The sequence below is a fragment of the Rhinopithecus roxellana genome, chromosome 19 (genome assembly GCF_007565055.1).
Source record: "Rhinopithecus roxellana isolate Shanxi Qingling chromosome 19, ASM756505v1, whole genome shotgun sequence".
NCBI lineage: Eukaryota > Metazoa > Chordata > Mammalia > Primates > Cercopithecidae > Rhinopithecus > Rhinopithecus roxellana.
Genome location: NC_044567.1, coordinates 24,371,900 through 24,387,769, shown reverse-complemented (window position 1 = coordinate 24,387,769; position 15,870 = coordinate 24,371,900). Strand labels below are relative to the sequence as shown.

General features: G+C 44.0%; 2 pseudogenes; one reads left to right on the top strand and one right to left on the bottom strand.

The window, feature by feature from the left end:
* Positions 1 to 3,573: 3,573 nt before the first annotated feature.
* LOC104662934 lies at positions 3,574 to 4,931 on the bottom strand (annotated as a pseudogene).
* A 5,786-nt stretch (positions 4,932 to 10,717) lies between these two features.
* The window catches only part of LOC104662955, a 151,311-nt pseudogene continuing 146,158 nt past the window's right edge, over positions 10,718 to 15,870 (top strand).

Here is a 15,870-nt window from a genome sequence, read left to right as displayed (position 1 = left end):
TCCTACACAAATTGTTGTTAAGATAAAATTTTCATAAGTTAAAAACTTGTCTCTTATGCAAATATAAACAGAAAATAAGTCAGGCCAGGTGCGATGACTCACATCTGTAATCCCAGCACTTTGGGAGCCCAAGGCCAAAGGATCTGTTGAGTCCAGGAGTTTGAGACCACCCTGGCCAACATGGTTAAACTCCCATCTCTACTAAAAGTACAAAAATTAGCTGGGCGTGGTGGTGCATGCCTGTAATCCCAGCTACTTGGGAAGCTGAAGCAGGAGGATCACTTGAACCGGGGAGGTGGAGGTTGCAGTGAGCTACGGCTGCACCGCTACACTTCAGCCTGGGCGACAGAGCGAGACTCCCTCTCAAAAAAAGAAAAAGAAAATCAAATTACGATGCACACGCCTACATAATCAGATAATTCCCAGAGGGTCTAAACAACATCCTGCATTCCATGAAAAAGACTCAGTCATCTCTTCTGCTCATTTCCAAATTTTGGATATTATTTTCTTAATATTATTTTAAACTTTCATTATTATTATTATTATTATTATTATTATTATTTTGAGACAGGATCTCACTCAGTTCCCCAGGCTGGAGTGCAGTGGCATGATCATGGCTCACTGCAGACTCAACCTCTAGGGCTCAAGTGATCCTCCCACCTCAGCTTCCGAAGTAGCTGGCACCACAGGTGTACACCACCATGCCTGGCTAATTTTTTGATTTTTTGTAGCTCAGGGTCTCCCTGTGTTGCCCAGGCTGGTCTCAAACTCCTGGGCTCTCGTGATCCTCCTGCCTTGGCCTCTCAAAGTTCTAGGATTACAGGCGGGAGCCACAGCATGTGGCCGATTTTCTTAATATTCTTCACCCAGATAGGAAAATTTTACTTTCTCTTTTTCTTTGTATCAGTCTCTCTTTCCTCATAGAATGTTTTTTCTTCTCTTCCTGCCCAGGTGTGTCCCTTACTTTCTTTACATCCAGCCCCAGCTTGCTTCCTTTTAACACAAATTTCTGTTTCCTTCCTCTTTCACCCTTACATGAAACAGCTGATGGCTCAGGTATGCATTCCTGAAACATTTGAGGAGTAACTTGGAGTGTTAATTTTTCTTTTCTTTTATGTTTTTGAGATGGAGTCTTGCTCTGTTGCCCAGGCTGGAGTGCAGTGGCATGATCTCTGCTCACTGCAACCTCCGCCTCCCAGATCGAAGTGATTCTCCTGCCTCAGCCTCCCAAGTAGCTGGGATTACAGGCGCCTGGCAGTCTGCCTGGCTAATTTTTGTGTTTTTGGTAGACGGGGTTACATCATGTTGGCCAGCCTGGTCTTGAACTCCTGACCTCGTGAATCCACCTGTCTTGGCCTCCCAAAGTGCTGGGATTACAGGCGTGAGCCACCGCGCCCGGCCTGGAGTGTTAGTTTTTCATTTAGCGGATAATAAAATGGTATTATTTTTATTAAAAATGGCCTTCATTAGTTTGACTCTTTTCCCCCTAGTTCTCATTTGGTTTAAATGGTTTGGCATACTTGTGTTATATTCCTAGTTTCGTTCTAACTTCCATGAGAGGAGAAAATAAATTTTTTTTTTTTTTTTTTTGAGACAGAGTTTTCGCTTTTGTCGCCCAGGCTGGAGTGCAGTGATGCAATCCTGGCTCACTGCAACCTCTGCCTCCTGGGTTCAAGCAGTTCTCCCTGCCCCAGCCTCCCGTGTAGCTGGAATTACAGGCACCTGCCATCACACTTGGCTAATTTTTGTATGTTTCACAGAGACTGGGTTTCACCATGTTGGCCAGGTTGGTCTCAAACTCCTGACCTCAAGTGATCTGACCACCTCTTAAAGTACTGGGATAACAGGCATGAGCCACCTTGCCCAGCCGAAAATACAATTAATCTTTTTTTTATAGAAATTTTATAGAAAGTTTATGCTCTAATTCAGCAATGGTATATAGCACTTATGCTACCACTGTGCTTACCCATAGCTGTGGTAGATACAATTGATATCAGAGTCACTCTGGATCAGCCCGGACTTAACCTCATATTCCTTCTCAACACAGAATTCCAGGCATCCACTCTCAGTCAATTAAAGTTGGCACAAGATGGACATGTTTTATTAATAACTGAGTGTTTTAAATAAATACGTCAATCGGGTGTGGTAGCTGACGCCTGTAATCCCAGCATTTTGGAGGCTGAGGCAGAAGAATCACTTGAGCCCAGGAGTTCAAGACCAGCCTGGGTAACATGGCAAAACTCTGTCTCTACAAGAAATTTTGCAATTAGCCAGGCGTGGTGGCATGTGCCTGTATTCCAGCTACTTAGGAGGCTGAGGTACGAGGATCACCTGAGCCCAGGGGGTTGAGGCTGCAGTGAGCTGAGATCGCACCACTGCACTCCAGCCTGGATGACAGAGATCCTGTCTCAAGAAAAAAATAAATAAATACAAATTATAAAAAGAAAGTGGTGTTTAGTAAGATCAATCAGAGATTGTTGTATGGCCTCATTCATGTATATGTTGCTTCACATGTCCGTGTGAAGAGACCCCCAAACAGGCTTTGTGTGAGCAACGTGGCTGTTTATTTCACCTGGGTGCAGGTGGGCTGAGTCCAAAAAGAGAGTCAGCATGGAGGGTGGGATTATCATTAGTTCTTATAGGTTTTGGGATAGGCAGTGGAGTTAAGAGCAATGTTTTGGGGGAAGGGGGTGGATCTCACAAAGTACATTCTCAAGGGTGGGGAGAATTACAAAGAAGCTTCTTAAGGGTGGGGGAGATTACAAAATACATTGATCAGTTAGGGTGGGGTAGAAACAAATCACAATGGTGAAATGTCATCAGTTAAGCTATTTTCACTTCTGTGGATCTTCAGTTGCTTCAGGCCCTCTAGATGTATATGTGCAGGTCACTGGGGATATGATGACTTAGCTTGGGCTCAGAGGCCTGACACTGGAAAATAAAGACCCATTTTCAGTACATTGTTTTGAATATATCCACATTCGATCCTAAAGTAATGTACTTTATTTTTTTAAAATTGTCATTATTTTTTAAAAAAGACATTTATGGCTGGGTGTGGTGGCTCACACCTGTAATCCCAGCACTTTGGGAGGCCAAGGCAGGTGGATCACCAGGTCAGGAATTTGAGACCAGCCTGGCCAGTATAGTGAAACCCCATCTCTACTAAAAATACAAAAATTGGCTGGGCATGGTGGTGTGCCCCTGTAGTCCCAGCTACTGGGTAGGCTGAGGCAGAAGAATCACTTGAATCCAGGAGGTGGAGGTTGCAGTGAGCCGAGATCGCGCCACTGCACTCCAGCCTAGGTGACAGAGCAAGATTCTATCTCAAAAAAAAAAAAAAAAAAAAAAAAAAAGACATTTATTTAGCATCACGATCAGACTATTACATTTAGCAATGAACAGCATGGGTGCAAAAAAATAAAAAAACTACATTAAAACCCTTTGTTGGAATGCTTTACACTTTTCACAGAAGATAAACTAATAAACTGTTATACAATTAGTCACAAATACAGTCCTCGAGTTTTTTGCCCATACACATGAGTATTTTTCTAAAACATGTCTTCTTTGTAGCAGTTATGCCCCGCCACCACTGTGCTTGGCTGAGTTCACAAATCTGTTGTAACCTGTAGCTTCCCTGTCACTTCTCTGGCTCTCTTCTCCTGCTAAGCTTTGTTTCCTAATTAAAATCTTCTGCCACTGCCATAGCTACTTCTGCTACTGGAACCTCCATAGCCACCTTAGTTTCATGGTTTGGCAAAGTATTGGCCTGCACCACCATTGGGGGCAGAGCTTCTGCCTCCAAAGTTTCCTCCCTTCATCGGTCCCAAATTTGAAGACTGATTGTTTTAATTGCCAAAATAATTGTAGCTTCCAACACCTCCAAAATTGCTTCCATCATTACCAATGCATTATAGCCATTCCCACTGCCACCATATCCACCACCACCAGAGCTGCCACGAAAGCCACCATGATCATGAAGTTTCCTCCACGACCAAAGTTGTCATTCCCTCTGAAACCACTTTCACAACCACCACCAAAGTTTTCAGAACAACTTTGACCTCTTTGGATGAAGCACTAGCCATCTCTTGCTTTGACAGGGCTTTCCTAACTTCACAGTTGTGGTCATTCATAGCATGGTATTTCTGAATGACAATCTCATCCACGGAGTCATGGTTATCAAAGGTTACAGGGGCAAAGCCCCTTTTCTGGCCCCTGCCTCAGTCAGTCATGATTTCAATCACTTTAATTTTTTCGTACTGTTCAAAATAATCTCTTGGCCGGGCGTAGTGGCTCACGCCTGTAATCTCAGCACTTTGAGAGGCTAAGGCAGGTGGATCATGAGGTCAAGAGATCGAGACCATCCTGGCCAACATGGTGAAACCCTGTCTCTAATAAAAATACAAAAATTAGCTGGGTGTGGTGGTGTGTGCCTGTAGTCCCAGCTACTTGGGATGCTGAGGCAGGAGAATCGCTTGAACCCAGGAGGCGGAGTTTGCAGTGAGCCGAGATGGCAGCACTGCACTCCAGCCTGGCAACAGAGCAAGACTCCATCTGAAAAAAAAAAGAATCTCTTAGGTGATGTTCTTCAATGTCTTTAGTGCCACCAACAAATATCTTTTTCACAGTTAAGGGGGCACCTGGTCTTTGAGAATCTTATCTTGAGACAGCTCTCTTTGTTTCCACAACTCTTCCATCCACCTTGTGTGGCCTTTCATTCATGGCTGCATTCACCTCCTCCACAGTGGCATATGTGACAAACCCACAGCCCCTGGAGCACTTGGTGTTTGGATGTCTCATGACCACACAGTCCGTGAGCATTCCCATTGCTCAAAATGGCTCCTCAGGCTCTCATCAGTTGTTTCAAAGCTCAACCCCCTAATGAAGAACTTCCTCAGTTGTTCGGGCTCTTTAGGAGACTCTGACTTACACATGATGGCAAGCAGAAGAGAGACTTTAATGATGCTTCCTCGGCAGTGTCCACAGGCAGAAAGCTGGTTTTTTTTTTTTTTTTTTTTTTTTTGAGACAGGGTCTCGCTCTGTCGTCCAGGCTGGAGAGCAGTGGCTCGATCTTGGCTCACTGCAAGCTCCGCCTTCCGGGTTCATGCCATTCTCCTGCCTCAGCCTCCTGAGTAGCTGGTACTACAGGCGCCCGCCACCATGCCCAGCTAATTTTTTTGTATATATACATATATTTTTTTTTAGTAGAGATGGGGTTTCACTGTGTTAGCCAGGATGGTCTCGATCTCCTGACCTTGTGATCCACCCGCCTTGGCCTCCCAAAGTGCTGGGATTACAGATGTGAGCCACCACGCCCGGCTGCAGAAAGCTATTTTTTAATTTTTTTGAGATGGAGTCTCAATCTGTTGTCCAGGCTGGAGTGCAGTGGCGCCATCTCAACTCACTGCAACCTCTGCCTCCTGGGTTCAAGCAATTCTCCTGCCTCAGCCTCCCGAGTAGCTGGGACTCCAGGCTTGCGCCACCATGCCCAGCTAACTTTTGTATTTTTAGTAGAGACGGTGTTTCACCATATTGGCCAGGCTGGTCTCGAACTCCTGACCTCAGGTGATTCACCTGCCTCAGCCTCCCGAAGTGCTGGGATTACAGGCGTGAGCCACTGCATCCAACCAGTAATGTACGTTAGATTGACAAATTGTTTGGAATCTTAAAATCAGTCATTAAATCTAGAGAGTTTTGTCATAGGTCAAAGAGGGTTCCAAAACAAATTAGTCACCCCTTTACTTGTAGAAGAAGTTTACAGTAAACTTTAGATGTACCTTATGTCCAAAGGAAGCACTTGGTGTTTTATACAATGTAGTATCAAAACACGGATAAGGGGCCAGGCGTGGTGGCTCACATCTGTAATCCCAGCACTTTGGGAGGCCAAGACGGCCAGATCAGGAGGTCAGGAGATCGAGACCATCCTGGCTAACACAGTGAAACCCCATCTCTACTAAAAATACAAAAAAATTAGCCAGGCATGGTGGCGAGCGCCCGTAGTCCCAGCTACTTGGGAGACTGAGGCAGGAGAAGGGCATAAATCTGGGAGGCAGAACTTGCAGTGAGCTGAGATTGTGCCACTGCACTCCAGCCTGGGTGACAGAGTGAGACTCTGTCTCAAAAAAAAGAAAAAAAAAAAAAAAAACACGGATAAGGAGACAGGATTTGTTGGTTTAATGTTCTCTTGATATTAATGTAGCATAATTATTAAAAACATGGACTCTGATGCCAAACTTCCTTGAGTTTAGCTTGGAGAGAGTATTTAACCTTGCTTGGTCTCAGTGTCCTCATCTTAATGGGGTTGTGGTGGTGAAGACTTTATTTATTTAACTGTGAGGTATATACACATTCATATGCACATACATGTATTTATGTATGTATATATGAAACCAACACCATAGTCCCATAGAAGTTTTTTGGGGTGGCCGGGCGCGGTGGCTCAAGCCTGTAATCCCAGCACTTTGGGAGGCCGAGACGGGCGGATCATGAGGTCAGGAGATCGAGACCATCCTGGCTAATACGGTGAAACCCCGTCTCTACTAAAAAATACAAAAAACTAGCCGGGCGATGAGGCGGGCGCCTGTAGTCCCAGCTACTCGGGAGGCTGAGACAGGAGAATGGCGTGAACCCGGGAGGCGGAGCTTGCAGTGAGCTGAGATCCGGCCACTGCACTCCAGCCTGGGTGGCAGAGCAAGACTCCGTCTCAAAAAAAAAAAAAAAAAAAAAAAAAGAAGTTTTTTGGGGTAAACATAGAAATTGACCCTTCTTATGCCGGCTTAGTCAGCACATATACTGAAATCGGAACAACAACAGAAAAAGAAACTGACCTTCTGGTCTTAAATTTGAAACTTACACTTGTTTTATTTTACTTATTTATTTATTTGTTTATTTATTTAACTCTTTTTTTAGATAGAGTCTCACTCTGTCGCCCAGGCTGGAGTACAGTGGTGCCATCTTGGCTGGTTGCAACCTCTGGCTCTCAGGTTCAAATGATTCTTCTGCCTCAGCCTCCCAAATAGCTGGGACTACAGGTGTGCATCACCACGCCCAGCTAATTTTTTTTTTTTTTTTTTGTATTTTTTTTTAGTGGAGACAGGGTTTCGCCATGTTGGCCAGGCTAATCTCGAACTCCTGACCTCAGGTGATCCGCCCGCCTCAGCCTCCCAAAGTACTGGGATTACAGGCATGAGCCACCGCTCCTGGCCACATTTGTTTTATCTGAGTTCTTTCCTTAAAAAACTACCTTTAGGGCCGGGCGCGGTGGCTCAAGCCTGTAATCCCAGCACTTTGGGAGGCCGAGACGGGTGGATCGCGAGGTCAGGAGATCGAGACCAACCTAGCTAACACGGCGAAACCCCGTCTCTACTAAAAAATACAAAAAACTAGCCGGGCGAGTTGGCGGGCGCCTGTAGTCCCAGCTACTTGGGAGGCTGAGGCAGGAGAATGGTGTAAACCCGAGAGGCGGAGCTTGCAGTGAGCTGAGATCCGGCCACTGCACTCCAGCCTGGGCGACAGCGCGAGACTCCGTCTCAAAAAAAAAAAAAAAAAAAAAAAAAAAAAAAACTACCTTTAGACCTCTCAAAAAAATTATCAAAGAACTGAAACTCACCAGGTCACCACATCCAGACAGTGAGATTCGGGGACCCGTCATTCATCATGATTGCTGCCTTGCTCCTCCCTAGTTCTTGTTCTTGTTCTCTTTTTTTTTTTTTTTTTCAGACAGAATCTCACTCTTGTTGCTCAGGCTGGAGTACAGTGGTGCAATCTCAGCTCACTGCAACCTCCGCCTCCCGAATTCAAGCGATTCTCCTGCCTTGGCCTCCTGAGTAGCTAGGATTACAGGCACCACCACACCCGGCTAATTTTTGTATTTTTAGTAAAGACAGGGTTTCACTATGTTGGCCAGGCTGGTCTTGAACTCCAAACCACAGGTGATGTGCCTGCCTCGGCCTCCCAAAGTGCTGGGATTACAGGCATGAGGCACTGTGCCCAGCCTCGCATTTTCTTATACATTGTTACATTTCTTTTCTGCTACATAAACCCCTAGTTACAGTCAGTCAGGGAGTTGGATTTGAGACTGAGCTCCCAGTTCCTCTGCTGCAGCACCCAATTAAAGCCTTCTTCCTTGGCAGTAATCGTGGTTTCAGTGATTGGCTTTCTGTGCAGAGAGCAGCAGGACCTAGACTGAACCCCTGGTGTTTTGGTAACACATACACTCTCATGCAAAGCATTTAGAATAGTCTACAGACATGGTAAGCACTGAACATGTTAATTATGACTTATCTTTACAAATCAACCTTAAGATTGTCCTGGCACGGTAGCTCACGCCTGTAATCCCAGTACTTTGGGAGGCTGAGGTAGGTGGATCACTTGCGGCCAGGAGTTTGAGACCAGCCTGGCCAACATGGCGAAACCCCATCTCTACTAAAAATTAAAAAATTAGCTGGGCCTGGTGGGGGGCGCCTGTAATCCCAGCTACTTGGGAGGCTGAGACAGGAGAATCACTTGAACCTGGGAGGCAGAGGTTGCAGTGAGCCGAGATCGTGCCACTGCACTGCATCCTGGGTTACAGAATGAGGCTTCATCTCAAAAACAAACAAATCAACCTTAATATCATTCCTTAAATCTTTACCAGTTCTGGTTCATCTGGTTCATGAATCTTTTTTTTTTTTTTTTTTTTTTTTTTTTTTGAGACAGAGTCTTGCTCTGTTGCCCAGGCTGGAGTGCAGTGGCGCGATCTCGGCTCCCTGCAAGCTCCGCCTCCCGGGTTTATGCCATTCTCCTGCCTCAGCCTCCCGAGTAGCTGGGACTACAGGCACCCGCCACCTCGCCCGGCTATTTTTTTGTATTTTTTTTTAGTAGAGACGGGGTTTCACCGTGTTCGCCAAGATGGTCTCGATCTCCTGACCTCGTGATCCGCCCGTCTCAGCCTCCCAAAGTGCTGGGATTACAGGCTTGAGCCACCGCGCCCGGCCAGGTTCATGAATCTTTTATCATGAAAGAGTATTAACAATTTATTTAAAATGTTTATATCATAATTACGTAATTTTTTGGTTTCTTTTTGTAAATAGGTTTCTTGACCTATAAAAAGAGCTGTTTGCTGAAGAGAAGAAACTTCCAGCCAGGCACGGTGGCTCATGCCTATTATACCAGCACTTTGGGAGGCTGAGGCAGGCAGATCACCTGAGGTCAGTAGTTTGAGACCAGCTTGGCCAACATGGCTAAACTCTGTCTCTACTAAAAATACAAAATTAGCTAGGCATGATGGTGCATGCCTGTAATCCCAGCTACTGGGGAGGCTGAGGTTGGAGAATCCCTTGAACCTGGGAGATGGAGGTTGCAGTGAGGCAAGGTTGTGCCACCTCATTCCATCCTGGGTGACAGAGGGAGACTCTGTCTAAAAAAGAGAGAGAAAAGAAAAGAAACTGCCAATTTTCCAATTTGTTTAGATCCAGGAATAGACCAATTTGAAAAATCTTAAATAATATTAACTACTCAGGCCATAGTATTCTTCATAAAATGGCTGTAAGAGGCAGCAATACTCAGAGAAATGTGAATTTATGAACATAAGTCCTGCTTTTTCCCCCTCAGTTTGATTTAAATTTAATATCCTCCCACAATGGAAGATGATTTACAATAAAGAGATAAACTGGAAAGAATAAGAAAATGGAAACAAGATGTCATTTCTTTTTACTACCCAACAGATTTACCATATGTTTTAAAATGATGTTTGGCCATCTACAGTAAATTAAACAAAATGCTTTTTAAAATAACATAACACTTTAAACTATTTTTACTACCAAACTCTCCCTCTCTTGTGAAATATCCATCTTACTAAGCAAAGGTTTATTGAAGCTCCACTTACATCTATGTTGTTTTTAGCTCATTTCCTTTTTAAAAAAGCAATTGGTGAGTTTATTTCCCAGTTTAGCTGTTATAATGAAATATAAAAGGCATTTCTGTTTTGGCCTCTAGTATAGCATTATCGAAAGCTACGAAACTCACAGCAAAATATAGGACAGTGTAAAATTAGAAACTGCTGGTGTTTCTTTAGCAGCAGTTGCTGCCCTTGCAGTTGTTTTCCCCTCTTGCCACCAGCCCAAATCTGAAAGTCACCTCTGTGTACCAGACAACAAACCCCAAGTGTGTTTTTTAAATAACAGCTTTAATATTCACATAGCATAGACTTCACCCTTTTAAAGTACACAATTTGGTGGGTTTTAGTATATTCACAGAGTTGTGTAATATTTACCATTGTCCATTTAGAACATTTTCTTCTCTACAAAAAAAAAAAAAAACAACCTCAAAAACTCCATACCCGTTAGCATTCGTTCCCCATTCCTTCATTCCCCCAGGACCCGGCAATCACTAATCTACATTCTGTCTCCGTGGACTTGCCTATTGCAGACATTTCATATAAATGGAATCATAATTATGTGGGCTTTGTGACTGGCTTCTTCTTCTTTCTTCCTTTTTTTTTTTCCTTTTCTTTTAGAGACAGGGTCTCGCTATGTTGCCCAGGCTAGTTTCAAACTCCTGGGCTCGAGGTGCCGTCAGGCGCCCGGCCCTCGCGTTCCGCTGCCGCTGCCGCCGAAGTGCGCGGTACTTGGCAGAGGTGCAAGGCCTGCATTCTCTCCTCCTTCCTCCCTGCCTCCGGCTGCCGGTAGGACCTTTCTCTCGCAGCCGCTGGGACTCCGTGTCTTCGCCAAGGCCGATCACGATGCCCTGAAAAGAAGGAGGTGATGGAATTAAACCACCCCCAATCATTGGAAGATTTGGAACCCCACTGAAAATTGGTATTGGTGGATTGCTAAATGTTGGGAAATCTACTTTCTTCGATGTATTAACCAGTAGTCAGGCTTCAGCAGAAAACTTCCCTTTCGGCACCATTGCTCCTAATGAGAGCAGAGTACCTGTGCCAGATGAAAGGTTTGACTTTCTTTGCCAGTACCACAAACCAGCAAGCAAAATTCCTGCCTTTCTAAATGTAGTGGATATTGTTGGCCTTGTGAAAGGAGCTCACGATGGGCAGGGCTTGGGGAACGCTTTTTCTTTTTTCTTTTTTAATCCCATATTAATGCCTGTGATGGTATCTTTCATCTAACAGGTGCTTTTGAAGATGGTGATATCACGCATGTTGAAGGAAGTGTAGATCCTATTGAAGATACAGAAATAATACATGAAGAGCTTCAGCTTAAAGAGGAGGAAATGATTGGTAAACTAGATAAACTAGAAAAGGTGTCTGTGAGAGGAGGAGATAAAAAACTAAAACCTCTTTGGGAGGCCGAGGTGGGTGGATCACGAGGTCAGGAGTTCAAGACCAGCCTGGTCAATATGGTGAAACCCCGTCTCTACTAAAAATACAAAAATTAGCCGGGCATAGTGGTGCACGCCTGTAATTCCAGCTACTTGGGAGGCTGAGGCAGGAGAATTGCTCGAACCCGGGAGGTGGAGGTTGCAGTGAGCCGAGATCGCACCACTGCCCTCCAGCCTGGGCGACAGAGCAAGACTCTGTCGAAAGAAAGAAAGGATAGAAAGAAAGAGAGAGAGGGAGAAGAAGGAAGGAAGGAAGGAAGGAAGGAAGGAAGGAAGGAAGGAAGGAAGGAAGGAAGGAAGGAAGGAAGGAAGGAAGGGAGGGAGGGAGGGAGGGAGGAAGGAAGGAAATTAAAGAGTGGGTGGACAAGTATGACCCAGGTGCCTTTGTCACTCCTTTTAGTGGGGCCTTGGCAAGAATTGAGTGCTGAGGAGAGACAGAAGTAACTGGAAGTGAACACGACACCGAGTGCTTTGCCAAAGATCATTAAGGCTGGGTTTGCAGCACTCCAACTAGAATACATTTTCACTGCAGGCCCAGATGAAGTGCGTGCATGGACCATCAGGAAAGGGATTAAGGATCCTCAGGCTGCAGGAAAGATTCACACGGATTTTGAAAAGGGATTCATTGTGGCTGAAGTAATGAAATACGAAGATTTTAAATGGGAAGGTTCTGAAGATGCAGTCAAGGCTGCTGGAAGTATAGACAACAAAGCAGAAATTATATTGTTGAAGATGGATATATGATCTTCTTCAAATTTAACACACCTCAACAACCGAAGAAGACAGATAATGCATGTTTTACAGTACTCCAGACGTCTACACTTAATAAAACATTTGGGGAAAACAAACAAACAAACAAACTCCTGGGCTCAAGCAATCCTCCTGCCTTGGCCTCCCAAAGTGCTGGGATTACAGGCATGAGCCACCATGCCCGGCCAGCTTTTTTCGCTTAGCTTAATGCTTTCAAGGTTTATTCATGTTGCAGAATGTATCAGTACTTCATTCCTTTTTATGGTCAAATAATATTCCATCATATGGATATACTACATTTTGTTTAATCATTCACCAGATGATGGACATTTAGGTTGTTCTTGTGTTGTTAAGAACAATACTATTACTAACATTTATGTACAAGGTTTTATGTGGATATGTTTTTATTTTTCATGATTATATGTACAAGGAATGAAGTTGCTGGGTCATATGATAACCTTTTGAGGAACTGCCAGACTATTTTCCAAAGTGACTGCACCATTTAGCATTCCCAGCTGCAGTGCATGAGAGTGCCTATTTCTCCATATTCTAACACTTGCTATCTATCTTTTTGATTATAGCCTTTCTAGCGGGAATGATTTTGATTTGCATTTCTCTGGTGGCTCATGACATTGAGAATCTTTTCGTGTGCTCATTGTCCATTTGCATACCTTCTTTTGAAAAATGTCTTTTCAGATGCATTTTTTTTAAATTATGGGTTTTATCTTAATATTGGGTCGTAAGAGTTTTGTAGAATATATTCTGAATACAAGTCCCATATCAGATATATGATTTGCGAGTATTTTCTCTCATTCTGTGGGTACTTGCACTTTCTTGATGGTATTTTTTGAAGCACTAAAATTTTTAGTTTTCATGAATACCAGTTTATCTATTTATTTCTTTGGTTGCTTGTGCTTTTAATGTTGTGTCTAAAAAACCATTCTCTAACTCAAGAAAATTTACTTTAGGGGGTCATAGTGGCTCACACCTGTAATCTCAGCACTTTTGGGAGGTTGAGACTTGAGACCAGGAGTTGAAGATTAGCCTGGGCAAAATAGTGAGACCTGTCTCAAAAAAAAAAAAAAAAAAAAGATTAAAAAATAGTCAGAGTGGCGGCATATTTCTGTGGTCCCGGCTACTCAGGAGGCTGAGGTGGGAGGATTGCTTGAGCTCAGGAGGTGGAGGCTATAGTGGACCATGTTCACACCTCTGCACTCCAGCCTGGGTGACAGAGTGGGACCCTGTCTCCAAAAATAAATAAATAAAAATTTTAAACATATATTTTTTCTATAAGTTGTATAGTTTTACTTCTTACATTTTGAGTTTATTTTTATGTATGGTGTGACATAGGAGTCCAAATTAATGTTTTTGCAATTCACATGTCCCAGCACCATATATTGAAAGGCTCTTTCACACTGAATTTTCTTGGCATCTTTGTCAAAAATCAGTTGACCATGAACGTAAGGGTTTATTTCTGGACTCTAATTGTATTGCATTGATCTATATGAATGTTGAATGTTCTTATACCAGTACCACACTGTCTTGATTGCTGTAGCTTTGTGCTTGATATGGTTAGGCTTTGTGTCCCCACCCAAATCTTATCTTGAATTGTAATCCCCATAATTGCCACAATCCCCATGTGTCAAGGGAGAGATCAGGTGGAGGTAATTGAATCGCGGAGGCAGTTCCCCGTGCTGTTCTCATGACAATGAGTTCTCATAAGATCTGATTGTTTTATAAGGGGCTCTTTTCCCTTTTTCTTGGCACTTCTTCCTGCTGCCTTGTGAAGAAGGTGCCTTGCTTCCCCTTCACCTTGGTTGTAAGTTTCCTGAGGCCTCCCCATGCTGAACTGTGAGTCAATTAAACCTCTTTCCTTTACAAATTACCTCGTCTTAGGAAGTTCTTTATAGCAGTATGAAAACGGACTAATACAGTGCTGTTTTGAAATCAGGAAGTGCCAGTCCTTCAATTTTGTTCTTTCTCAAGGTTGTTTTGTCTATTTTCTGTCCCTTGTATTTCTTTCACTATTTTTCTCCCTTTTGTAGTTTTAACTGACCATTTTATATGACTTCATTTTTTTCTCCTTTTTATTTATTTTATTTTTTCTTAGCATATTCATTGTACTTCTTTTTTTAACAACTTTTTTCAGTGGTTGTTCTAGGTTCTCTTGCTTTTTTTTTTTGTTTGTTTGTTTTTTTTTTTGGTTTTTTTTTTGTTTTTTAGAGACAGGGTCTCACTGTGATACCCAGGCCCAAGTGCAGAGGTGTGAACATGGTTCACTGCAGCCTCTACCTCCTGGGCTCTAGCACTCCTCCCACCTCAGTCTCCCAGATAGGTGGAATTACAGGCACCAGCCACCACACCACTCTAATTTTGTTATAGTAGTTTTTGGTAGAGAGTCTCACTATGTTGCCCAGTCTGGTCCCAAATTCCTGGCCTCAAGCAGTTCTCCCGCCTCAGCTTCCCAAAGTGTTGGGATTATAGGCATGAGCCACCATGCCTGGCCAACTCTTGTATTTTAATCTGAATTTTAGGATCAGCTTGATAATTTCTGCAAGAAAGAAAACTGGGGTTTTGATAGGATTACCTTGAGGCTGGGCATGGTGGCTCATGCCTGTAATCCTAGCACTTTCGGAGGGCGAGGTGGGCAGATCACCTGAGGTCAGAAGTTCGAGACCAGCCTAGGCAACATGGTCAAACTCCATCATTACTAAAAATGCAAAAATTAGCTGGATGTGGTGGCACACACCTGTAATCTCAGCTACTTGGGAGGCTAAGGCACTAGAATCATTTGAACCCAGGAGGTGGAAGTTGCAGTGAGCTGAGATGGCGCCACTGGACTCCAGCCAAGGGGACAGAGTGAGACTCCGTCTCAAAAAAAAAAAATCACATTGTACCACATAAATAAGCACAATTATTATATGTCAAAATAAAAAATTATATAAGAACTAATAAACAAGGACAGCAATATTGTAGGGTACAAGATCAATAAACAAAAACCACTCATATTTTTTGGCTGGGTGTGGTGGCTGGGCTCAGTGGTACAACAAGCCTGGGAGTTTGAGACCAGCCTGGCCAGCATGGTAAACCCCGTCTCTACTAAAAATACGAAAAATTAGTCGGGCGTGGTGGCGCATGTCTGTAATCTCAGCTACTCAGGAGGCTGAGGCATGAGAATCACTTGAACCTGGGAGGTGGAGGTTGCAGTGAGCCAAGACCATGCCACTGCACTCCAGCCTAGGTAATGGAGCAAGACTCTGTCTCAAAAAAAGAAAAGAAAAGAAAAGAAAATGTTCATGTAGTACATGTATCAAAACATCACACTGAGGCCGGGTGCAGTGGCTCACGCCTGTAATCCCAGCACTTTGGGAGGCCGAGGTGGGCAGATCACTTGAGGTCAGGAGTTAAAGACCAGCCTGGTCAACACAATGAAACCCCGTCTCTACTAAAAAAAATAAAAGAAGAAGAAGAAGAAGTTGGCAGCATGGGAAGTGGGAGGAACAGGTGGGGAGTGGGGGTGTTGTTAAAAAAAAAATACTGGTCTGCTTCAACCCAAGAGGAATCAGAAGATCCAAAGCAGTTTGGGAAAGCCAGAACCATCAGAGATGGAGGGAGAAGGAAAATCCAGCGGGTGGGAGGTTCTGTTTGGCAACTGGGATGAAGGGATTGCTTTCTCCCTGCTGGGATTCCCCCCAGCCCCTCCAGTCAGTCAGGAAGGGAGCAGCCTATTTCACTGCAGGCCCAGATGAAGTGTGTGCATGGACCATCCTTAAACTCCTGGGTGCAAGGGATGCTTCTGCCTCAGCT